The sequence below is a fragment of the Schistocerca gregaria genome, chromosome 4 (genome assembly GCF_023897955.1).
Source record: "Schistocerca gregaria isolate iqSchGreg1 chromosome 4, iqSchGreg1.2, whole genome shotgun sequence".
In the NCBI taxonomy this organism is placed as follows: Eukaryota; Metazoa; Arthropoda; class Insecta; order Orthoptera; family Acrididae; genus Schistocerca; species Schistocerca gregaria.
In genome coordinates this window covers 412,687,267-412,714,549 of record NC_064923.1, presented here as the reverse complement: position 1 = coordinate 412,714,549, position 27,283 = coordinate 412,687,267, and the positions used below count along the sequence as shown (strand labels likewise).

General features: G+C 42.7%; 1 protein-coding gene and 1 non-coding gene across 2 annotated transcripts in view; one reads left to right on the top strand and one right to left on the bottom strand.

The window, feature by feature from the left end:
- LOC126266619 (L-lactate dehydrogenase) overlaps positions 1-27,283 on the top strand; it is a 291,594-nt gene that overhangs the window by 107,352 nt on the left and 156,959 nt on the right. The window lies entirely within an intron of this gene.
- Positions 21,980-22,054, bottom strand: Trnas-uga (transfer RNA serine (anticodon UGA)). The gene has a single exon. It is a non-coding gene; the product is annotated as a tRNA-Ser (tRNA).

The window sequence follows — 27,283 nt, the reverse complement described above, 5'->3', positions numbered from 1 at the left end:
ACGAATCATGTGTAGAAATTGCTATTTTCTACATTCCTGCCACCGATTCTCATCGTAGTTGTACACATGTGACTTTTCCACTGCACTATACGTTGATTACAACCTTTGTGGAGCTTTAGGTAAATCGTGTCAAATAACAGTACTTTCAGTTTTATTAAAATTTTATTTTGATACATTAACCATGTTAAAACTGCAAAATATGAAATATAAGGCTGTGACATGTGAAGCTGCGACCAAAAAGATGACACGAGTGTTGTTTATTGCCCACAGCTTTTGAGGACGGCGTGGTCGAAGTTGTTCGCTCTTTTCCCCGTGACTCCTCTGAACAGATACTCCGCATGCCAGCTGAGTAACTTACCGTCAGTAAATGGACTGACTCTTCTACTGATAAGTAGGTCTGAAACGCAGTAATGCAATTACAGAACCTGTTTTCGAACTATACGATGCATTTCAGCAGCTCTTAGGCCGTTATTACACTATAATATTTCTTTGTCAAAGTTGATATTTCAAATATATATGTCAAAGAAAGATGACAGTGTAACAGGGAACTTCGTCAAATCTCGCGTTTCATCAAAGCAATATGTTCAAATTTAGAGCCTCGACGTAGATTTATCATAAAAGTCGTTTGTCTTCTGTTTAATGCAATGTGAAATGTAACCGTTTGGAGCGCTGGCATCGCTACAGCTATTTGACGTATCTGTAGTGTGTTTGTAAATATGGCTTCAAAGTTGGTGTGTTTCTCCAACTCCTTTTTTAATAACCTTGCTTTGCCTGGAAGGGGGGGGGGGGGGGGTGGGGGGTGAGCAAGGGGCTCAGTGCATGCTATTAATAGTGTGCTGATAGGCAGGGGAATATGCTGCAGGCGACTGTATATGTATTATCACAGGTACAACTATACACTTCTACATCTGAAAACGTACAGGCAGCTTCTCAGCAAGCCGGAATAGAGGAGGTGGTCACACTCTAAAATAAAAATTTTTTTCTTAGCTCTCCATTCTACTTTGTCTATTTTTGAACTCTTGATGCCACAAGTTAAAAAGCGTTTCGTCTGTTTCATATTTTTAATTAATTTTGTAGTTGTTGAAGCACTAATTCTAATAATTAAATTATCCAAAAATAGAAATAGTTCTTGTTGCCCATATAGTGTACTAGACATTTATTTACGTTCAGGTATATCCTCTTCGGTGCTTTATAAATTGCTTCACACGTTTCTGGAATTATTTTGGTTATGTGCACTGCGGTATTCGAGTGCTGTATTATGAACTATAGTAGGGCTCTCGCGTATGAAGAAATCGCAGTGTCACAGTAAGCCCTTCTTCTGCACATATAGCGTTTCTCAAGTAAGTATTCTGTTTTGTAAATTGAGAAGCCACTTTCCTGAGCAAATACTGAAATGTCCTCTCATCCACGCTTTCATTATGTCGACACGTCAAAGACATATGATAGAGTAATACCGGCCTTAAACCGAGCGTCTGACGAAAATGGTACTGTTTCAGTTTGAAAGAGCGTTGTTTCTTGACATGCGTGTAGCGGTTCCCTCAACACTGGAGCCGGCCGCGGTGGTCTCGCGGTTCTAGGCGCGCAGTCCGGAACCGTGCGACTGCTACGGTCGCAGGTTCGAATCCTGCCTCGGCCATGGATGTGTGTGATGTCCTTAGGTTAGTTAGGTTTAAGTAGTTCTACGTTCTAGGGGACTAATGAGCACAGCAGTTGAGTCCCATAGTGCTCAGAGACATTTGAACCATCATCACTGCATTTCAAACTATGCTGCGAACGGTGAGTTAAGAGCATTGTTGCCAATTTAGTGATTTTCCCAATAAATCCGCTGGTTTTGAGTACCTCTCTGGAACGTAAATTTAGCATCTGGTGGCTAGTGGCAATTATCGCAGATTTTAAAAATATTTAGGTGGTTTTAAGGTACAATTATTTTTAGAAATTACGTAGTCCTGTCAACGTACAGCTACTGAATCTGCTAACGTCTAGTAGCCCTAAAATTTATATCACCTAAACATTAATAATACACGGTATTCTGTCTTCGTTCCTATATTCTTACGCTCCCATATTATTAAGCGTTCTAGTATTATAAATCTGCAACTGCATAAATACTGCATACATGTAGTGCCGGTGCTAATGTGTTGTTTTTTACGTTAACGGATTTGTTTTAGCGCAAAAAATGGTTCAAATGGCTCTGAGCGCTATGGGACTTAACATCGCAGGTCATCAGTCCCCTAGAACTTAGAAGTACTTAAACCGAACTAACCTAAGGACATCACACACATGCGTACTTAAACCTAACTAACCTAAGGACATCACACACATCCATGCCCGAGGCAGGATTCGAACCTGCGACGTAGCAGTCGCGCGGTTCCAGACAGTAGCGCCTAGAACCGCTCCGCCACCAAGGCCGGCTTAGCGTAAAACATGGATAAGTAAAGGTACAGTATACCCAAAAATTTCGTGCTGAATAGCTAAGCACTAGTAAATTTGCATACTGCCTAGAAAGAATTCAATGCCGATGGCACAAGATCATACTGCACACTTTGTCACAGTATTTTCTCAGAGTTTTAAGTATGGCTGCTTGGTTCATTGACCGTTTATAAATTAAAGTTGAACTAAATAAGTCCTCGCTCACAATTTTTAGTCTTTTTGACTAGGTTTCAACACTTCTATGAGTGCCTTCATCAGAAATCAAATATTTAAAGTGGCCTATAGCATAAGTAGAAATTTATGGAAAAAAATTATATATAAGTGTAAGTACTGATTAACAGTGCAAGAAAGAGACAGTACTTACATGTCACGTATAAAAAAAAATTAAAAATTCAATGGCAAAATCAATTTACTGAAAACGATAGCAGTTTATAACGAATATGAACATGGCATAGTAGGTGATGTCCTTTAAAAGAAAACTGTTAATACAGTTACTACGCTCGGCACCTCTATCACTGAATCTAACCCAAAAAATATTTTCCTATTCCTTTCTTGGGGCCCTTTTTCTATTCCTTTCTTCGGGCTCATCTTCTATCAGATCCAACGCCTTCTTCGTAATAAATACAACTGTAACATTGCCTTCACTACCAATAATAATTTGAAAAAAACTTCACTCATAATTTAAAATCGATTCCTTCCCATTAAGAAAGTTCTCGAGTCTATAAAATTTTCTGCGACACCTGCTCTTCTTACTACATAGGACAAACCGGACGTGTCTTTACAACCAGATATAAAGAACATCTTTGAAGAAAAAATGCCACTAGCACCCAAAATTCGTCTTTTGCCTCCCACCTTCTGATTACAGGTCACGGGCCTAAAGCTCTTCACGATATCAACATTTTGCACATCGAGAAGAAAGGGGGTAGATTAGATACTCTTGAAGAATTGGAAACTTTTAAACATTTTTCTCGAAATGGTAGTCTCGTTCTCAATGAGCAGCTGCAGTTGCGTAAACGTTTATTGAAGAAACAATCAAAAATCATACACATTCCAAATACATACTAAGTACATATAATAACCATGTACACATGTTATACATGAAATGATTTAAACAAAAACAATTTGATCATTTCAATTATGCTTATGTTAAAGAAATACAACAGAAGAATGTGTTACTGACTAAATTATCACAAAGAATTAAGTTAAATATCAAGAAAAGTTCTATTAAAAGACAGTCAAACTTCAAACATGAATAAATTAAAACTACACTCTGAATTATATGGACTCCTATCTTTACAAAAGCATAAATAGCTCTTTATGAAACATATCGGCAAGTTGATGGGATAATGTTTAATACATTTATGTACACAAGGAAATCGTCTCCGTGAGAGACAGGTTAAGGGTGGAAACTGATCTTTAACCTTCTCAGCTCAGTCAGACTAGCTATGAGCATTTCACACAAATGTATGGAAGTCACCAAATACAGGTATGGGAGATTTATGCCCATCGCACATAAAAACAATTTAATAATCTTATTAGACAAATTCTGAAATACTTGAGAATGGCGGAAAAGAGATTTTATAACGTTGACTAGCCCTCCAACTACACTTTCTGGACGTTAATGGAATGTTAAGTATCTGATGTGAACAAAAATAAATAAATAAATGGTTCAAATGGCTCTGAGTACTATGGGACTTAATTTCTAAGGTCATTAGTCCCGTGGAACTTAGAACTACTTAAACTTAAACCTAACTAACCTAAGGACATCACACACATCCATGGCCGGGGCAGACTGTAGCGCCTAGAACCGATCGGCCACCCCGGCCGGCTGATGTGAACAGACCTGTATAATAAGTCTTTCACTGCAAAACTGACTTACATCACAGTGCAAAAATGAACAGAGCAATGTGCCAGCCATTGAATATTACATTATATCAGATAGAGTCATATAGTTTTAACCAATCGATAAGGACATTTCCATAAAAAACTGTCAATTTCCGTATTTATAGTATAAACCAATAATGAAACTTTAATGTTTTGTATTTGACACTATTGACACACAATCTGACTGCACATCAGTTCTGGACATTAGATTATAACATTTCAAAAACTACTCTCTGAAGTAGAAAAACACACACCAAAAATTGACAGTAAAATTTTAAATAATATCCTTAAACTAATTACAATACATCACTCTCAACACAGTCTTCTCTCTTCATATTAACCAGAGCCCATTCTTTCAAATATAATGTTTAACACATTACCGAACTTTTTCTTGTGATTCGAATACCTTCTAATTTTGTGGAATTCACACAGCAAAGTGTACCTTGAACTCTATGGTGCTGTCGGATCCTAATTTGTTAAGGACGTAATTAACAAATTTTCCCAGCAACCAGTACACAGCGTTATTTTTTGCCTCAGGAAAATAACGTGCTACAGGCCTGTGTATCAAAGACAGTGATACGTATACTCAGGGGATGTCCTTGTAATCAGAGCTATTTTCTCTCTGATCCACTTCCAACTATTCATGTTACCGCTGAAAGTATATCTACGAATTATTGTGTTAACTAGATGGCATTGTTGACATAAATTTGTGTCACAGAGTCCGACTGCTTACAGTCTTCCATAGGTGCTAACTATGTTTTTAACTGTCTTGTACCATAACGTTATTATATTAGACGTGAGCACATTAGAATTAATGTTTTTCTAAATCTCAGTCCACTCAGTTTGGAAACTGTCATTGTATTTTGTTCCTTCCTTCGCTTTTCTTTCTTTCCCGCATTATAGCCTGCCTGAGTTCGACACTTACATAACTGAACCCAACATAGAAAACACTCACATGCTGTAAACGACTGTTGATATTTTGCACGTCAATCGGAGGAAGCAGGCTTCGAGGTTTAATGGTCTCTAAAAGTTGGCTGGTTATGCTTTCTCGCGAGTCTTTTACTAAATTAACTTGCCTTTTGATAAAAAGTGCAGAGGCTTTATCCGTTATATCAGTTAATCCTAGTCCACCACTTTTAGGATCTAAAGTGGCGACTTTAGCAGTTACTCTGAACACTTCTCCACAAAAAGTTTGTGATTTTGAACATTATTCTCCTTGCTATCATTCTTGGTACTGGAAACAGCTGGGCAGTATCATAATCTTTATCTAGGATGTCTGAGTTGATATACTTTTTTCTTTGAACTTGGTTCATATATGAGTGAAATTCTCTATAATGGCTCCTTGCACTTTATCTGCTGCAACTTTACAATTTAAAGCCGTCATGGGGCATACTGTCAGGGTGATCCCAAGTGTTTTATGTTGTCGAACTAATTTTGCTCACTCGACGTTGGCATAATCAAAATCTCTGAGATTTAACATCTTACTTTTTTTTTCGTTTGCATTGGCCCCAGATGCTGTACAGTACGAATCAATCATTGTTGCTAGCGTGGTTACCTCGTCATTATTCCTTATAATGACCCCTATATCGTCATCATAAGCTCATAACTGTTTTATTTCCTGATAATTTAAGCCTTTAATTCTAGCATGGGCATGTCGGAGGAGAGGTTCTAGTGAAATGGCGAAGAGCGACATGAACAGAGGACTTCCTTGAGGAACACCTCGTTGTATTTGCATCGGCCTGGATTGTTGACAATTCATCGCTATTTTAGCATTTATTCCAGTTGCTATGTTCTTTATCCTATCGTTGAAACCTGTTTTCTGCAACGTCCGTAGATGATATTCATGATTTACTGCATCGAACGCTTTGTAAAAATATATTTTTAAAAAAATCACATTTTACGTTTGTTACAGAAGCTATTGCAATGATATCCCTGAATTCTTCTAGACTTTGATAAATGGTTCTACCTTGCGCGCAGTTCTGATGTTGACTAATAATTTTATCTGTAAGGCATGAAATTCTAGCTATTAATTTATAATAAGAATTCAGCGGTGAAATTGGACTACAAGTATTTAAATATTTGTTTCCATTATTTTTTGGCACCAGAACAATTTTACTCTCCTTAAACTCAGCCGAAATCATTTTACCCTGAATAATCTCATTTACAATGTCCGTGATTTTCGCACCTACTGTTCGCCAGTAACGGATGTAAAACTATGCTAGCGGACCATTCGATCCTGGGGATTTTTTTGGTGGTGAGGCACACAGAGTCTCATACACGTCCTCTTCACTGACAACCTCGAGAAAATTTTCATTGTCATCTTCTGTCAGCTGTGGTGCTAGGATGTCAAGGAATTCGTCCAAGGAAGCATCACTACTTTGATTTACAGAATAAAGCTCGCAATATTAGCGATAAATCTCGTCCATGATATCCTGCTGGGTTCTGAGAATCGTGCCATGATTTGTTCGAATTTCATCAATAAAAGTCCTTCTCCCGTTTTTCGTATGCTTCGTTAAACGATACAGGGAAGTCGCTTCATCTTCTGACACCGAATTTACCTTCGATTTTATCTTCAACCCTCCTTTTTGACTTTTCTTGATATTAAGTAACTCGGATTTGACTGTTTTGATGTCTGTTATCCAAGTGAAGAACCTCCTGAGGCCTGATCATACAGATCTTTCAAAATGGAATAGTAATATTCTGTAGTGCATTTCATTTCTCTTGCGCTCTGAGCACTGTATTGAAGAAGAACCTTCCTCAACTTTGGCTTCGCCATTTTAACCCACCAGTCGATAGCAGTGGCATATCTAGTAGGAGCACACAGGCATATTGCCCATGCTTCTTTAATCAGGTCTTCTAAATCATAATTTACTGACAAGGAAGTGTTCAAATTCCACTGATTCTTGAATCGGCGAACTGGCTGTGTTGTTAGATTTATGCAAACTAAGATACTTGAATGGTCGGAAAAGTACGTAGGAATGGTTTCTATTTTTGCCACGTAAAGTTTCAAGATTTTTAGAAATATATAATCTATCAATCCTGCTTTGAGATGTTGCAGTGGCGTAAGTGAACTCAACAACGGAGCTTTAATTCTAAACCAGTTACTAGTTGTTTTAGTTCACTTGAGAAATTAAAATCAGATAACTGATCTTTTCGATTTAAAACACACTTAAAATCACCTCCAAGTAATAACTGTCTAGTAAATTTCCTTAACAAGTATATCAGGTCATCTTTGAAGAAACGTGCTCTGTCAGCTCGTTGAGAACGTCCTGAAGGGACATACAAATTGATGATAGTCGCATCATAGATATTTAGTGCTATTTCCCTTCCGGATTCCAGTCGTTTCACCTCGCTTACTTTAATCCCTTCCCTCACCAAAACAGCTATTCCAACATTTGTTTTGGGAGACACATTTATGTAACTGACGTAACCGGGAATTACTACATCCGACATTAGAACTTCTTGTAACAGGGAAATATCAGTCGCGGATTCGTACAAAAATTCCTTAAGTGCCGTTAATTTCAAACCGGACGTAATTTTATTTATGTTTATAGTGGTGACAGAATAAGATTGCGTAGTTGTTTGATGAACTAATTTAGTTTCCTGTGGTTCAGAGTTCAGTTAAGCTATAACAGTTTTCTCAGAACGCTGAACGTGGAATAACACTTTAATCAGTTTATTACTTACTGTCCAGTTTTTTTCTACTTATGTTTTCTCTTATACCCCAAGTAGACAGATTTCCTTGTAAACTTTCGGAATTTTCCTCCAGTGATTCGTGTAGGACCGTTTCGTACCTAACATTCTTTGGGCTTGGGTCGCCCTTTCCGGATTTTCCGTTCCCTTGGTTACGAGCTACATTCACATGTGGTTGCGTTTGTGTTTTACTTCGCGGCTCATCTGAAGCACCAGCAGACGCTTTCGCAGTTTCTGTTGCCGGCGCCTGCCCTGAGGTGCTGACTGTGATTTCATATTGGCCACCACTTCCTCGTTCTTTATTAATATCACTTACTTCCGGATCGAGGGAAACAAATGGAGTCGGCAGTTGTGCAACCTCTCCCTGAATTTGTTTACTAACAGATAGCTGCTGACCTTTGCAATCAGCTACTGCACCTGTTGTTTCTTGCAAATTAATTCTGGCTACACCCGCTTCATTTTCTGGTACCGTATGTGTATTATCTTTCTGTTCATCAGTTTCCATTCGCATTTTGCCTTCCGGTTCCTCTGCCTCCTCATCGCACTGTTTTGCTTGCGAACTGAGGGAGCTGGACAGAACAGTTAGTCCTCTGAACAACTATCAGTTGTCTCCAGAGGTCGCTTTTTCGGTTGCATTTCAGTTTCACGAGTAGTGGTAACAGGGTTTCCCTTTGTTGTTAATGGGGGAAATTGACTGTTATGGTGAAGGGAGACATCAGCTTGGCCCGCTGTGTTAACTTCCTCAACCAGTTGACCCGGGCTGTTCTTTCATAACAGCTTCTGACGCTGTATCAAATTACTTTTAAGAACAACCGTTCGCCGCGGACATTTCTGTCTGAAGTGGCCAGTTTCGTCACATATATGACACGTAGCTTCCTGACCTGTATAAACAATTTGTGCCTTGTACCCACAAACAGTTATGTGAAACGGAATATTCTTCTTAACGTCCATCTCTGCACAGCGGGCTCCGTTGAAACACTGCAGTTTAAAGAGAGGCGGCCATCTTTCTTTGCAATTGATTTAACGTTCTCGTAGTTTGAAAGAGCTTCCTTAATCTTATCATTTTCAATTTCAATGGGAATATTCAAGACACGAATGATTTTATAATGCATGTCAGCTCTATAGACGGAAACATTACTTCTTTGACCATTTCTATGCACAAAATCTACTTCATAGTCCCACTTCCGTACCGCTTTATCAACAGTCTCAGCACTGAATAACCTGACAAAAACACGGTATCTTTCCTGATCCAGTTTCCGGCTGTGGAAAGTTTCAGAATTGAGACGACCAATTACCTTTGTAATCCAGTCATCTGTTTCCAGGGATGTCGGCTGAACAGGACGGTATTCCATGTCAAAAGCAAATACCACAGTACTCTTCCCGAGGTTTGTAGCCATGGTTAATTCAGTGACTACCGAAATTCCAATTAGCAGCATCACGACCAGAAGGAGCGATCGGATCACAAAGAATATAAACGAGCCGGCCGCTGTGACCGAGCGGTTCTATGCGCTTCAGTCTGCAACCGCGCGACCGCTATGGTCGCAGGTTCGAATCCTGCCTCGGACATGGATGTGTGTAATATCCTTAGGTTAGTTAGTTTTAAGTAGTTCTAAGTTCTAGGAGACCGATGACCTCAGCTGTTAAGTCCCATAGTGCTCAGAGCCATTTAAATCAATATGAACGGAGATTAACGGTCGGACAACACTCGGCGAATCCCAAGTACAACGATGTAAACACGGAAGTGCAGCACAGCACTTAACAGCGCTGTTGAAACGGAACTGCGGTACCTCTATCATTGAATCTAACCCAAAAAAATATTTTTCTATTCCTTTCTTTGGGCCTTTTTTCTATTCCTTTCTTCGGGCCCATCTTCTATCAGATCCAACGCCTTCATCGTAATAAATACAACTGTAACATTGCCTTTTCTACCAATAATAATTTGAAAAAACTTCATTCATAATTTAAAATCGACTCGTTCCCCTTTATAAAGTTATGGCGTCTATAAAATTTTCTGCAGCTTCTGCTCTTCTTACTACATAGGACAAACAGGACGTTCCTTTACAACCAGATATACAGAACATCTTTTAAGCAAAAATGGCACTAGCATCCAAAATTCATCTTTTGCTCTCACCTGATTACAGGTCACGCGCCTAAAACTATTCACGATATCAACATTTTGCACACCGAGAAGAAAGGGCGTAGATTAGATACTCTTGAAGAATTAGAAATTTTTAAACATCTTTCTCGAAATGATAGTTTCATTCTCAATAAGCAGCTGCAGTTGCGTAAAAAATATTTCTTCAAACCTTTACTAGATATTTAATTTCGGTTTTCCACGTGCAGTTACAGAAATGTTTTTTCCATCTAAGTCAACTCATAATTTTTTGTTTATTAAATGGTTTATCGGCTGTATTGCATGTCATATCGTTTTCTACAAGCTTTGTCAAATGGTTCAAATGGCTCTGAGCACAATGGGACTTAACATCTGTGGTCATCAGTCCCCTAGAACTTAGAACTACTTAAACCTAACTAACCTAAGGACATCACACACATCCATGCCCGAGGCAGGATTCGAACCTGCGACCGTAGCAGTCACGCGGTTCCGGACTGAGCGCCTTAACCGCAAGGCCACCGCGGGCGGCACAAGCTTTGTCAATCCGATCTTTTTGAATTTTCTATAATGATGTTTTCATTTTTTAAACTGTACTTTTAAGTTCTGATGTAAACAAAAATGTTACTTTATCTTCCGCTGTTAAAGAAAATGTTGCATTTCACACCGCGTACTGAATACTGTTCATCGTAATATTCTCCTGTCTTTATTTGAATGTTAAGTAGCCAGGTTGTACTTGCGGCTACCAGATGGCACTTTCGGTGCAATGTTCACTTGCCCGCAGTTCTTAACGCGGGCGCCTCAGTCTGACGCTACCTGTAACTCGTATGCGCGCAGCCGGTAGTGACTTATTTTCCACGCATTGTGCATTAAAATTGTAACCAATGTTCTTTCATTAACATTTATTTTATAGGTGACGTGTAAGTACTGGCTCTTTTTGCATTGTTAATCTGTTATCAGTCTTCAAACAGTATTTCTATGATTTTACATAAGCAAAAAGTTACGACGTCTGCTGTTGTCAAATAAACCTTTGCCTGTTGGTTCATGTACTAAATACTTTTCATTTTAACATTCGGGTGTCTATATTTTAAATGTTAAGTAGCCTACTTATATTTACGGCTACCAGATGACATTCTTGTTGTAATATTCCCCTGCCCGCGCCTGCTAAAGCGAGCGCCTGAGTCTGTTGCTACCTGTGGCTTTATAGGTGTGAGCAGCCCACAGTGGTTCGCCTTTCATGTATTCTCTTTAAAATTTTTGGGACTAGAGCCTTTCTGGCTTGATATTTGTTTTATACGTGACATATAAATACCCTCTCTTTCTTGCACTGTTAATCGGTACTTACTTTTACATATTTTTTTTTTTTTTTTGCTATAAACTTATACTTATGTTATAGGCCACATTAAATTTTTAATTTCTGATGAAGGCACTCATAGGAGTGTTGAAACCTGGTCAAAAAGACTAAAAATTGTGACCGAGGGCTTATTTAAGTCAACTTTGCCGTAGTACTTTGTTAGCACGTTATGGCGATGTATTAAGTTACAATGACACAAAAATCACAAGACAGTCGCAACGCCACTTTCTAGCTTAAGACAAACAAAAAAACCTTTCAAAACCGTAAAAGGATCATTAGAAGCGAATCAAGCTGAGGATTTTCTTGCCTTATTTGTTTCCAACTACTTGCTATCATGCCATGTGCTCACTTATATTCAAATCAAATCTTCAAATCTGCGTGAATTTCTAAGGGATCAAACTGATGAGGTCACCGGTGCCTAGACTTACACACTGCTTAAACTGACGTAAACTAACTTATGCTAGGAACAACAAGTACACTACTGGCCGTTAAAATTGCTACACATCGAAGATGACGTGCTACAGACGCGAAATTTAACCGACAGGAAGAAGGTGCTGTGATCTGCAAATGATTAGCTTTTCAGACCATTCGCACAAGGTTGGCGCCCGCGGCGACACCTATAACGTGCTGACATGAGGAAAATTTCCAACCGATTTCTCATACATAAATAGCAGTTGACCGGTGTTGCCTGGTGAAACGTTGTTGTTATGCCTCGTGTAAGGAGGAGAAAGCGTAGCATCACGTTTCCGACTTTGATAAAGGTCGGATTGTAACCTATCGCAATTGCGGTTTATCGTATAGCGACATTGCTGCTCGCGTTGGTCCAGATCCAATGACTGTTATCAGAATATGGAATCGGTGAGTTCAGGAGGGTAATACGGAACGCCGTGTTGGGTCCCAACGGCCTCGTATCACTAGCAGTTGAGATCACATGCATCATATCTGCATGGCTGTAACGAATCGTGCAGCCACGTCTCGATCCCTGAGTCAACAGATGGGGACGTTTCGCAGCACAACAACCATCTGCACGAACAATTCGACGATGTTTGCAGCAGCATGGACTATCAGCTCGGAGGACATGGCTGCGATTACTCTTGACGCTGCATCACAGACAGGAGCTCCTGTGATGGTGTACTCAACGGCGAACCTGGGTGCACTAATGGCAAAACGTCATTTTTTCGGATGAATCCAGGTTCTGTTTACAGCATCATGATGGTCGCATCCGTGTCTGGCGACATCGTAGTGAACGCACATTGGAAGCGTGTATTCGTCATCGCCATACTGGCGTATCACCCGGCGTGATGGTATGGGGTGCCACTGGTAGCACGTCTCGGTCACCTCTTGTTCGCACTGACGGCACTTTGAACAGTGGACGTTACATTTCAGGTGTGTTGCGACCCGTGGCTCTACCGTTCATTCGATCCCTGCGAAACCCAACATTTCATCAGGATGATGCATGACCGCATATTGCAGGTCCTGCACGGGCCTTTCTGGATGCAGAAAATGTTCGACTGCTGCCCTGGTCAGCACATTCTCCAGATCTCTCACCAATTGAAAACGTCTGGTCAATGGTGGCCGAACAACTGGCTCATCACAATACGCCACCCACTACTCTTGATGAACTGTGGTATCGTGTTGAAGTTGCATGGGCAGCTGTACCTGTACACGCCATCCAAGCTCTGTTTGACTCAATGCCCAGGCGTATCAAGGCCGTTATTACGGCCAGATGTGGCTGTTCTGGGTACTGATTTCTCAGGATCTATGCACCCAAATTGCGTGAAAATGTAATCACATGTCAGTTCTAGTATCATGCATTTGTCCAATGAATACCCGTTTATCATCTGCATTTCTTCTTGGTGTAGCAGTTTTAATAGCCAGCAGTGTACACCCATGCCCGAGGGGGGGTTGGAATCTCCGACGGGAGGGGCCACGCAATCCGTGACATGGCGCCTCAAACTGCACGCCCACTCCGAGCGGCGTCACTGAAGTAATTCGTGCAACAGTAAATTCACAGGCAGCCACGTTGCCAGAAAACTTCACACATAGAACAAAGTGTAATGCAGTTATCAAACATGTGGCAAGGCCCTATTTTATTTGAAATTTGCGGCACGACATCGGTGACAGCATGTATAGCATTCAAGTTGATGGGTCAACAGACATCGCATCCACATACATACTACGTAAGCCAACGTACGGTGCGTAGTGGAGGGTACCATCTGTCTCTACTAGTCATTTCCGTTCCTGTTCCACTCGCAAACAGAGCGAGGGAAAAATGGCTATCTACAAGCCTCCGTATGAGTCCTAATTTCTCGTATCTTATCTTCGTGGTCCTTCGCGCAGTGTATGTTGGCTGCAGTAGAATCGTTCTGTAGTCAGCTTCAAATGCCACTTCTCTAAATTTCCTCAACAGCCTTTCGCGAAAAGGACGTCGTCTTCCCTCCTACGATCCGTATTTGAGTTCACGAAGTATCTCTGTAGTATTAGCGCGCTGATCAAATCTACCGGTAACAGATCTAGCAGCCCGATTCGATGTCTTCCTTTAATCCGATCTGGTACGGGTCCGAAAAATACGAGCAGTAATCAAGAATAGGTCGCATTAGCGTCCTGCATGGCGTCTCCTTTACAGATGAACCACACTTTCCCAGATTTCTCTCACTAAAGTGAAGGCAATCATTCGACTTCCTTACCACAATCCTCACATGCTCGTTTCATTTCATATCGCTTTGTGACGTGACTGGTCAAGCAGGACACTGCTAATGCTGTTTCCGAACACTACGTGTCTGTTTTTCCTACTCATTCGCATTAACTGACATTTCTGTACATTTAGCTATTACAAATTTTGTCTAAGTCGTCTTGTATCCTCCTACAGTCAGTCAACTAAGACACATTCCGTTGCACAACAGCACTGTTAGCAAGGAACCGCAGATTGCTGCCCACCCTGTCCGCTAGGTCACTTATGTATGGAGAATAAATAGTGGTCTTATCACAATTCGCCAGTACACTTATCTTGTCTCTGATGAACGCTCGCCGTCGAGTACAACATACTGGGTTCTGTCACTTAATAAGCCTTCGAGCCGTCCACATAGCTGGGAACCTATACCATTACGCTCGTACCTTCGTTAACAATCTGCAGTGGGTCACTGTTCCAAATGCTTTCCAGTAACCTAGAAATATGTACTGTGCTTGTTTCCGTGCATCCCTAGTTCGCAGTTTATCATTTGAGAAAAGAGCAAGCCGAGTTTCGTACGAACGACGCTTCCTTAAACCAAGCTGATTCGTGGACATAAACTTCCCGGTCTCAAGAAAACTTATCAAATCCCAACTGCGAATATTTTTAGGAATAACAATAATATATTACAGTGCTGCCACAAATAGGATAATTTCAACATTTCCGAAACTAGCCGATCTCGAGTTCTGTAATGCACTGTCTACTGCGGCACCAACTAAAGAGAGGCTTCAGGAATTCAAATTAGGTCCAAGCAAGTTGCAGGGAGTAGGCACAAACAGTGCGGTTATAACGATAGGTGTTAACAGTTGTGTCCACCAAATCTTGAAAGAAGACATTCCGCATTTGGTGCATGTGCATTCCATTAAGTTCAAATTGTTGTTTCTGCAGCGAATGAAACGCTGCCAAGAAATGCTGACTTCTTAGCGGGGAAGCATATAAATGGTTTTTTCATTCTTAACTCGTAACAGCTGTATCGTGATGTTTATCAGACAATCAATGTACAAGCAGAACCCTTCAAAATTCGACTGTCATGTGACGCGATGGTTGTCCATAGAGCCTGTGGTAACAAGAATTACAGATCGGTGGTTATAGCTTAGGAAGCACTTTGAAATAACGCGAATCAAATGCTTTATGCAATGTTTCCTGATGAATGCAGTTTGTCGTATTTATTATTTTTGAAGCCTATTCTTTCAGATATGCATATGGTTAATAAACTTTTTGAATCCAACACAGGGATTTGTGCAAGCTGTTAAATGACCTCGTTGCACTAATAGAGTCATTAACGAAAAAAGTTGTTGTCACCACACACCCTGTGCAAAAAAATTAAATTTAGATTTTGAAAAGCACTTAGATCTCAAACCATATCTAGAGTATGAAGTCGAAAAAATATTGATGAACTGAGAAAATCTCAACTACACCCAGAACAAAAACAAATATTACGTCAGAAATGCACCCAGTTTGTCTGGAAATTAATAATTCAGTTGTTGCAAAGACCTCCTGAAAACATTGAAGTTTTGAGGAAAATTTCGCTTCTTTCAGTGTCCGAAGTTCTTCGGATCGTTAAAGAGCCACTGATTCCTTTCCGTGAATCATGTAATATTGATCTTGGCATACTAACAAAAACTGTTTTTCAGTGGGAAACTGTAACTCTTGTGAAACGGTTCGAAACCATAGGCACTACTGATTTCTGATGTGAAGCGCTTAAATATAGTTATGACACCCATTCACCAAATTATTGACAACGCTTGCTTTTCTCGACTAATGTTACCATGATCGACTGAGGAACTGGAAACACTTAAAAAACTAGATGAACATTATTCAAACTAAAGCGAGGAGTAGGATGAAATTCGAAACGATGAATTCGCTTTTGTCTATTCGAGCAGGAATGAGAAGGAAGAAACAATGTTGGCACAATATTACGTACCAACAGGCCACAATATTATCAACTGACAACAGACGTGTTGGAGCAGATGGGGACAGTTACGGCATATAAAGCATCAGAATGTACTTGATCAACTACTACGTCTGCCTCTGGTGCTGAACCTTCCGTCGGGGAATCCGTTGACGATGCCGAGGCGTTCATTTTCTCTTAGGTAAGTTCGCCGTGATACATTTCATAACACTGTTCTAACTACAAACACATTGTATAGCAAGATAGATCTGGCGCATCGCAATTTTAGTGCAATGGCTTATTGCGACTACAAAAAGAAGATAATTGCAGAAGAATGCCTCTCTTCTCTGGTACGTGTTTTTGATGAGTCTGCCGCTTCTAAGGCCACCATCAGAGGATCGAGAGTCCCCTCAATATGATCCCCGTGCCGGTCGCCCAATAACGGCAGTTTCCCAAGAAAACATTTCTGCTATGAGGAAAATGATCGAAGATTATCGTCATCTCACATACTGTGACACTGAAGGGACCTTAAATATTGGGTTGACAGTAGCGCAGACTGTCGTTCACGATCATTTAGGCCTAATTAAAAGATGTGACCTTTGCGTGTCAGTTTTCCTGACAGAAGCCCAAAACACAAAGGAATGGATTGGTGTCGCTTTATGCTTGAAAAACTTGACCAAGGGTGGCCCAAAGGCACAGTGGCTGTAGCATCACGACCCTGGGACTAACAGACAATCTTGAGTACAGTGCTTTCCAGGTAAGTAAACAGCCACGAAAGTTCCGAGATGTAGGAACTCTGGATAGAAGATGGTGGCCACATTCACATTCTTCATCAGGATAGATCATTTCAACTTTGTGACCCTTGAAGCACGTCGAACAGTCAATGCTGAGTGGTAGGTGACCGAATACCGAAAGCCGTCGCCATGTGGAGATTACAATGTCCAAAATCGACCAGTGGACAGCTTCTTCCGCATGACAACAATTCCTCAGCATACAACGGCTGCCAAAACAATGGCCTTCTTGAAGAAGGAGAAAATGCGAGTGTTACCGCACCGGCGCACCCACACTATTAAGCCGGCCTAGCTCAGTTAACTTCTCCCTGTTCCCAAAGACAAAGGAAAATAATGTGTAAGTAGTGTTTTCCGTCCGATGATGAGGCTATCGCAGCATAAAACAGCACTCTTAAGTGACTTCCCTAAAAATACTTGGACTGAGACATTTCTAAAGCGGTTTCTAAGGATGGAAGAATGTATAAGTGCTCATGGAGAGTATTTTGAAAAATTATAACAGTTGTATATGAAAATCTTTTCAGAATTTCTGCTGAAAACTTAACTCTTGTAAAGTATCCAAGGTTAATGAAGGGATACAACAAAACTCAGGTGGGAAACAGAATCTTTCGGTTCGTTACCATTCGTTCGTCGCAACTGGTGGACGGTGTAAATCATTAGAGGGAGATTATGCGGACTGTATTAATAACCTGAAAAACTAGCGCGCGTCTAAGAAAATTCTGGAAGTTCTGGGCAACTCGCTCTAACTTCACAATACAGGTCGAATCCACATGTACAAATTAACTCTCTCAGGCTCCAGTCGAGCCGCATGCCCCATCTGTTTACTACTAGTTGACCAGGATTGCCTGGGTATTTATTTTTAGAATTTTCTATTAGAAACGGAAACAAGAAATGAACTATGTAATATGCACTCCTGGAAATTGAAATAAGAACACCGTGAATTCATTGTCCCAGGAAGGGGAAACTTTATTGACACATTCCTGGGGTCAGATACATCACATGATCACACTGACAGAACCACAGGCACATAGACACAGGCAACAGAGCATGCACAATGTCGGCACTAGTACAGTGTATATCCACCTTTCGCAGCAATGCAGGCTGCTATTCTCCAATGGAGACGATCGTAGAGATGCTGGATGTAGTCCTGTGGAACGGCTTGCCATGCCATTCCCACCTGGCGCCTCAGTTGGACCAGCGTTCGTGCTGGACGTGCAGACCGCGTGAGACGACGCTTCATCCAGTCCCAAACATGCTCAATGGGGGACAGATCCGGAGATCTTGCTGGCCAGGGTAGTTGACTTACACCTTCTAGAGCACGTTGGGTGGCACGGGATACATGCGGACGTGCATTGTCCTGTTGGAACAGCAAGTTCCCTTGCCGGTCTAGGAATGGTAGAACGATGGGTTCGATGACGGTTTGGATGTACCGTGCACTATTCAGTGTCCCCTCGACGATCACCAGAGGTGTACGGCCAGTGTAGGAGATCGCTCCCCACACCATGATGCCGGGTGTTGGCCCTGTGTGCCTCGGTCGTATGCAGTCCTGATTGTGGCGCTCACCTGCACGGCGCCAAACACGCATACGACCATCATTGGCACCAAGGCAGAAGGGACTCTCATCGCTGAAGACGACACGTCTCCATTCGTCCCTCCAATTACGCCTGTCGCGACACCACTGGAGGCGGGCTGCACGATGTTGGGGCGTGAGCGGAAGACGGCCTAACGGTATGCGGGACCGTAGCCCAGCTTCATGGAGACGGTTGCTAATGGTCCTCTCCGATACCCCAGGAGCAACAGTGTCCCTAATTTGCTGGGAAATGGCGGTGCGGTCCCCTAAGGCACTGCGTAGGATCCTACGGTCTTGGCGTGCATCCGTGCGTCGCTGCGGTCCGGTCCCAGGTCGATGGGCACGTGCACCTTCCGCCGACCACTGGCGACAACATCGATGTACTGTGGAGACCTCACGCCCCACGTTTTGAGCAATTCGGCGGTACGTCCACCCAGCCTCCCGCATGCCCACTATACGCCCTCGCTCAAAGTCCGTCAACTGCACATACGGTTCACGTCCACGCTGTCGCGGCATGCTACCAGTGTTAAAGACTGCGATGGAGCTCCGTATGCCACGGCAAACTGGCTGACACTGACGGCGGCGGTGCACAAATGCTGCGCAGCTAGCGCTATTCGACGGCCAACACCGCGGTTCCTGGTGTGTCCGCTGTGCCGTACGTGTGATCATTGCTTGTACAGCCCTCTCGCAGCGTCCGGAGCAAGTATGGTGGGTCTGACACACCGGTGTCAATGTGTTCTTTTTTCCATTTCCAGGAGTGTAGTATTGAACAAAATTCATTTCTATAGATTCGTGAAAAAAACCTTTAAAAATATGAAACCGTCGTACAAAGAAATAGGCATCGTGTATAAATGTATAAGTGAACTGCTACGCGTATCTACAACGCGGTTTTGTAGAAGTCACTATAGCAACGCCTATACAAAACTCTACGGACGGCTATTTATCCTTCCCGTCTACACCGTTTGCCGCATCGCAATTTAGAGCTGTCGAAAACACTACCAGGTGTCAGGGATTTCCTTACTTTGACTCAATTGTAGGAGTGTCTTCAAGGGAAACTCCCCATCGCACCCCCCTCCGATTTAGTCGTGAGACGGCTCAGTGGATTGCTCGTCAAAACCTGAACACAGATCAGGCATGAAAACAAGAAGAAGGTGTACTGAACTGTGAAAAAGGAAGCAAAATAGAAACAGTGAACTGTCCAAGCCCAAGATGTTCATCATCGAGATTCCATGTGCAAATCCCCCATGTGTCCCAACTTTTTTTTCCACAGAATTATGAACTTTCCGTCCGGTGTTTTCTCCTTCTGTAGTTTTGGCAGTTGTCATACTGTACATTGGTTGCAGAACATGTCATGTGGTAAAAATATATTACCGCCGCATGTAAATGTGATGAAGAGTGAGAGCAGGCGAGATGCCGCATCGACATTTCACAGAAATGAAAATAACATATAGACGGGTATGAACTATGTTACAACAAAGAAATTCAAAAGTAAAAACATCCAAAACGGAAAAAAGAGTCATAACATGTGGCACTTGAGTAGAACAAATAGGAGATAGTATGTCTGGAGGTCCCTTTCTTACACCTCGCTGTTGCAAATGGACGTTACACCGCGACACAGGCACAAATCTGAATACAGGGAACAGGCACGTCAATAACCGGACGGACAGTTCACAATTTTCTAAAAACAAAAATTGTAGCATGAATGACATTTTGAACACGAGTCTTCCCCTTCGCAGACAGACACCGTATCCACAGGACCACGATACCGCGGCTGCAGACGGGTGCTTGATGCGGCATATGGTGAGCTTGAAGCGTACACGGTTTCTACTTTACTTCTTTTTCGCTGTTGAGTACTCATTCCTCCCATTTTCATGCTTGATCTGTGTGCAGTTTTTGACAGGCTATGCACTGGGCCAACTTACGACTAGATCTGAGGGGGGTGCGCTGGGGAATTTCCCTTGTTAATAGAATATATTAAAACATCATGCATGATGCAGCATTTTTTCACGCATCTCAGTGTTTATGACGTCGTATCTCTTGGTGTATGAGTCATACAGTGAAATAATTTTGTAGGTACGAGCGCATTTGTGGCTACTGTGTGGAACATGTGTGAGAATAGAGTTAGAAGGAAAGAAGTAATAAATTTAAAAGTGACGCACAATGCAGCATTTTTTCACGCATCTCAGTGTTTATAACGTCATATCTCTTGAACTATATGTGGTACCATGGTATAATTTTATAGTCACATTTAACGGCATATGTAAGTACTGTCTGCGTAATTTATTGCGAAAAGAGTGCGTAGCATAGAAGTAATAATTTTAAATGTCATGCATGATTCGACAGGTTTGATTCATCTCGCTGTTTATGACATATTTTCTGATCAATGAACAGAAACGCGCACACACACACACACACACACACACACACACACACACGAACGCACACGTATATACACTGTTATGACAAAAGTCATGGGATACCTCCTAATATCGTGTTGGACTCCTTTTGCGTGTCGTATTTCAGCAGTTCGATGTGGCACGGACTCAACAAGTCGTTGGAAGTCCCTTGCAGAGTCATGCTGCCCTATAACCGTCTATAACAGCGAAATTGTTCTCGGGGCAGGATTCTGTCCACGAACTGATCTCGTGATTGTGTCCGATAGACGTCCTATGAGATTCACGTCGGGCGATTTAGGTAGCCAAATCATTCGCTCGAACTCTCCAGAATGTTCTTCAAACCAATCGCGAACAACTGCGCCCCAGTGACTTGCCGCATTGTCGTCTGTAAAAATTCTATCTTTGTTTGGGTTCATGAAGTCCATGAACGGATGAAAAAGGTCTCCAAATAGCCGAACATATGCATTTCTAGTCAACGATTGTTTCACTTGGACCAGGGGACCCACTCCATTTCATCTAGACACAGCCCACACCATTATAGAGCCACTAATGGTGCGTTGTTGACAATGTGGATCCATGGCTTCGTGGGGGTCTGCGCCACACTCGAACCCTACCATCTGCCCTTACCATCTGAAATGGGACTCATCCGACCACGCAACGGTTTTCCAGTTGTCTGGAGTCCAACTGTCAACCTCACGAACCCAGGAGAGGCGCTGCAGGCGATGTGCTGCTAGCAAAGGCACGGGCGTCGGTAGTCTGCTACCATAGCCCACTAGCGCCAAATTTCACCGCATTGTCCTAACGGATACGTCCCACATGGACTTCTGCGGCCATTTCACGCCGTGTTGCTTGTCTGTTAGTACTGTAAACCCTCGTCGCCAGTTTTGCAAAGGCCTCGTCGCTACTGCTGTGGAGGCCGAGTTACCACTTTTGTTACGTTATGCCGAACCTGACAGTTCGTGAAACGACTTCTGGTGCAGTACATCGCTAAGACAACTTTTCCCTGCCACTATTACACAGTATGCCCCATGGTCAGGTAGCAGGATAGAAGAACGAAGGTTCTACAACACTAAAAAAAAATAGTAACGGAGTCCCACAAATTAGTTACAAAGTGAAACTTCCTGGCACATTAAAACTGTGTGTCCGACCGAGACTCGAACTCGGGACCTTTGCCTTTCAAGGGCAAATGCTCTACCATCTGAGCTACCGAAGCACGACTCACGCCCGGTACTCACAACTTTACTTCTGCCAGTATCTCGTCTCAGGGCACACAACGCTGCAGAGTGAAAATCTCATTCTGGAAACATCCCCCAGGCTGTGGCTAAGCCGTGTCTCCGCAGTATCCTTTCTTTCAGGAGTGCTAGTTCTGCAAGGTTCGCAGGAGAGCTTCTGTAAAGTTTGGAAGGTAGGAGACGAGATACTGGCAGAAGTAAAGCTGTGAGTACCGGTCGTGTGTCGTGCTTTGGTAGTTCAGATGGTAGAGCACTTGCCCGCGAAAGGCAAAGGTCCCGAGTTCGAGTCTCGTTCGGGCACAAAGTTTTAATCTGCCAGGAAGGTTCATATCAGCGCACACTCCGCTGCAGAGTGAAATACTCATTCTAGTTAAAAAGTGTTTACTTATCTTTGTGACTTTTTGACTAACGTAATCTGCAGCACTGCATGTAATATAACACAAAGAGGCCCTCAGGGGCTAAGTGCAAACAATCGTTGGTAAGCTTCACAGTACATAGCAAATGCAATTTACAACTGTCTATTCGCTTCTAAGAGTTCACTAAACGACGTTCCCTGTCTAAGTCAGCCCTTGAACATGATCAGCATCCAAGTGGGAGAGAGCTGCACTTCTATCCTCCGAGCAGGTTTCTGTCCGTTGTCTTCCGGTCATTGATGGACTGTATTCGGCCGGCAATCGGCAGAGGCGAAGCCGATATCTTCATCCTAAGCGTCGCCCGTGGCGCTGGTGGAACTCGACAAGTGACGAGTCTCTATGGTACTGGCACCAACTCGCTTCTTTGCGCTTGTGGTGCTGTTGCCCTGGCTGTGTCTTGTTCGGACGACACAGCAGTCAGTACTGACACCTCTAGTTAAACGCCGCCGCTGCGCTCGGTCGTTAAATGAAGACAATCGGCACTGCGTTGTCCGCGATGAGAAGCAATGCCTAATATTCCGTATTCTTGTCACAGTTTTGACACTGTGGATGTCGGAATACTGAATTCCCTAAAGACTTCTGAAATGGAATGTACAGGCGTCCAGCTCCAACTACCATTCCCCTTCCAAGGCCTGTTAATTCGCGTTGTGCGGCCATAATCACGTCGGAAATCTCCTCACGTAAATTACATGAGTACAAGTGACAGCTCCACCAAAGCACTGTCCTTTTATACCTTGTGCACGTGTATGTGTGCGTATCGCCATCCCATGGCCCTTGTCACCTCAATGTATACTTGCTTACATACATTTTTATAATATGTATGGATATCACACATTCGTCAGATTACAACTGATTGTTAATGCTTAGTTCCAGATAAAAAACAGTTTATTTGTTCTACCAAGAAGGGATATTTGCCCACGTTTCTTGTTGCGTGACTCTCTTTTCAGTGTAGGATTTTGCGAGGGGCTGGCTACTTCTTAAGTCACTGGACCGGTGTGCTTGCCGCCATCTAGTCGGTCTTCCCCGGGCTGGGACGTGCTTCGCCTCGAGCAAGCAGCAGTGTAATGAACTGCCACGCAGCCTTTTATCGGGCGGCAATCTTATCGAGATGTTAGCGGTAATGAACACATAATTTGGCCACAATCGTCGTCAACCAGTCGCGAGTTTTTTTTACCGATAAATATCTTTTTATACAAGCCGGCAGCATAAAACGCTGCCGCATGTCTCTTTCCCTGTCTATCCGCTTGTCAAATCCCCTATGTATGCCGATGCGTTTTATCGTTCGTCAATCTGTTCTTAACAGCACTGTGTCTCGCTATGAATGGGTTGGAGGAATACGGTATATCTTCTACAAACGACGGCAAATCGAATGGTCACCGGATAGTTTGTCTGAGCAGACATTGTAAGAATAATCCTGAGAAATTTTATATCGTGAGCACTCACAAAATAGATGATTCATAGGAATCGCGAAATATTACTCAAGAAATTCCAAGTACGAAAGTTGAGCGCGGCAACTATCAACGTCACCTACGTACCGCTCACGCACAGATTAAATCACAGAAATAAATATGAATAGGTCGCTGGAAGAAAGTGATAATCCTCCAATCAGTAAGGATTATTGTGGTCACTTTCTCAGTTTTATATTCGAATACAGCGCATGTTTGTAACAAACAATTCTAGATGTAACGCTAGAATGTACGCTCTTCTATTTACGTTGCATCGTCTTACTGTGTTTATGTTCTTGTCTTTGAACATGACTAGATGGACACTGAAGAGCCAAGGAAACTGGTACACCTGCCTCATATTGTGTAGGGCACCTGCGATCACGAAGAAGTGCCGCAACAAGACGTGGCATGGACTCCACGTCTGAAACAGTGCTGGAGGCAATGTTTGTTGTTATGGTCTTCAGTCCTGAGACTGGTTTGATCAGCTCACCATGCCACTCTATCCTGTGCAAGCATCTTCATCTCCCAGTACCTACTGCAACCTACATCCTTCTGAATCTGCTTAGTGTATTCATCTCTTGGTCTCCCTCTACGATTTTTACCCTCCACGCTGCCCTCCAATACTAAATTGGTGATTCCTTGATGCCTCAGAACATGTCCTACCAGCCGGTCCCTTCCTCTAGTCAAGTAGTGCCACAAACTACTCTTCTCCCCAATCCTATTCAATACCTCCTCGTTAGTTATGTGACCTACCCATCTAATCTTCAGCATTCTTCTGTAGCACCACATTTCGAAAGTTTCTATTCTCTTCTTGTCCAAACTATTTATTGCCCATGTTTAACTTCCATACATGGCTACACTCCATACAAATACTTTCAGAAACGACTTCCTAACACTTAAATCTATACTCGATGTTGACAAATTTCTCTTCTTCAGAAACACTTTCCTTGCCATTGCCAGTCTACATTTTATTACCTCTCTACTTCGACCATCATCAGTTATTTTGCTCCCCAAATACCAAAACTCCTTTACTACTTTAAGTGAGTCATTTCCTAATCTAATTCCCTCAGCATCACCAGACTTAATTTGACTACATTCCATTATCCTCGTTTTGCTTTTGTTGATGTTCATCTTATACCCTCCTTTCAAGACACTGTCCATTCCATTCAACTGCTCTTCCAAGTCCTTTGCTGTCTCTGACAGAATTACAATGTCATCGGCGAACCTCAAAGTTCTTATTTCTTCTCCCTGGATTTTAATACCTACTCCGAATTTTTCTTTTGTTTCCTTTACTGCTTGCTCAATATACAGATTGAATAACATCGGCGAGAGGCTACAACCCTGTCTTACTCCCTTCCCAATAACTGTTTCCCTTTCATGTCCCTCGACTCTTATAACTGCCATCTGGTTTCTGTACAAATTGTAAATAGCCTTTCGCTCCCTGTATTTTACAACTGCCACCTTTAGAATTTGAAAGAGAGTATTCCAGTCAACATTGTCAAAAGCTTTCTCTAAGTCAACAAATGCTAGAAACGTAGGTTTGGCCTTCCTTAATCTTTCTTCTAAGATAAGTCGTAAGGTCAGTATTGCCTCACGTGTTCCAGTATTTCTACGGAATCCAAACTGATCTTCCCCGATGTCGGCTTCTACTAGTTTTTCCATTCGTCTGTAAAGAATTCGTGTTAGTATTTTGCAGCTGTGGCTTATTAGACTGATTGTTCGTTAATTTTCACATTTGTCAACACCTGCTTTCTTTGGGATTGGAATTATTATGTTCTTCTTGAAATCTGAGGGTATTTTGCCTGTTTCATACACCTTGTTCACCAGATGGTAGAGTTTTGTCAGGACTGGCTCTCCCAAAGCCGTCAGTAGTTCTAAGGGAATGTTGTCTACTCCGGGGGCCTTCTTTCGATTCAGGTCTTTCAATGCTCTGCCAAACTCTTCACGCAGTATCGTATCTCCCATTTCATCTTCATCCTCTTCCATTTTCATAACATTGTCCTCAAGTACATCGCCCTTGTATAGACCCTCTATATACTCCTTCCACCTTTCTGCTTTCCCTTCTTTGCTTATAACTGGGTTTCCATCTCAGCTCTTGATGTTCATACAGGTAGTTCTCTTATCTCCAAAGGTCTCTTTAATTTTCCTGTAGGCAGTATCTATCTTACCCCTAGTGAGATAAGCCTCTACATCCTTACATTTGTCCTCTAGCCATCCCTGCTTAGCCATTTTGCACTTCCTGTCGATCTCATTTTTGAGACGTTTGTATTCCTTTTTGCCTGCTTCATTTACTGCATTTTTATATTTTCTCCTTTCATCAATTAAATTTAATATTTCTTCTGTTACCCAAGGATTTCTACTAGCCCTCGTCTTTTTACCTACTTGATCCTCCGCTGCCTTCACTACTTCATCCCACAAAGCTACCCATTCTTCTTCTACTGTATTTCTTTCCCCCATTCCTGTCAATTGTCCCCTTATGCTCTCCCTGAAACTCTGTACAACCTCTGGTTCTTTGAGTTTATCCATGTCCCATCTCCTTAAATTCCCACCTTTTTGCAGTTTCTTCAGTTTTAATCTACAGGTCAGAGTCCACATCTGCCCCTGGAAATGTCTTACAATTTAAAACCTGGTTCCTAAATCTCTGTCTTACCATTATACACTCCTGGAAATGGAAAAAAGAACACATTGACACCGGTGTGTCAGACACACCATACTTGCTCCGGACACTGCGAGAGGGCTGTACAAGCAATGATCACACGCACGGCACAGCGGACACACCAGGAACCGCGGTGTTGGCTGTCGAATGGCGCTAGGTGCGCAGCATTTGTGCACCGCCGCCGTCAGTGTCAGCCAGTTTGCCGGAGCTCCATCGCAGTCTTTAACACTGGTAGCATGCCGCGACATCGTGGACGTGAACCGTATGTGCAGTTGACGGACTTTGAGCGAGGGCGTATAGTGGGCATGCGGGAGGCCGGGTGGACGTACCGCCGAATTGCTCAACACGTGGGGCGTGAGGTCTCCACAGTAAATCGATGTTGTCGCCAGTGGTCGGCTGAAGGTGCACGTGCCCGTCGACCTGGGACCGGACCGCAGCGACGCACGGATGCGCGCCAAGACCGTAGGATCCTACGCAGTGCCGTAGGGGACCGCACCGCCACTTCCCAGCAAATTAGGGACACTGTTGCTCCTGGGATATCGGCGAGGACCATTCGCAACCGTCTCCATGAAGCTGGGCTACGGTCCCGCACACCGTTAGGCCGTCTTCCGCTCACGCCCCAACATCGTGCAGCCCGCCTCCAGTGGTGTCGCGACAGGCGTGAATGGAGGGACGAATGGAGACGTGTCGTCTTCA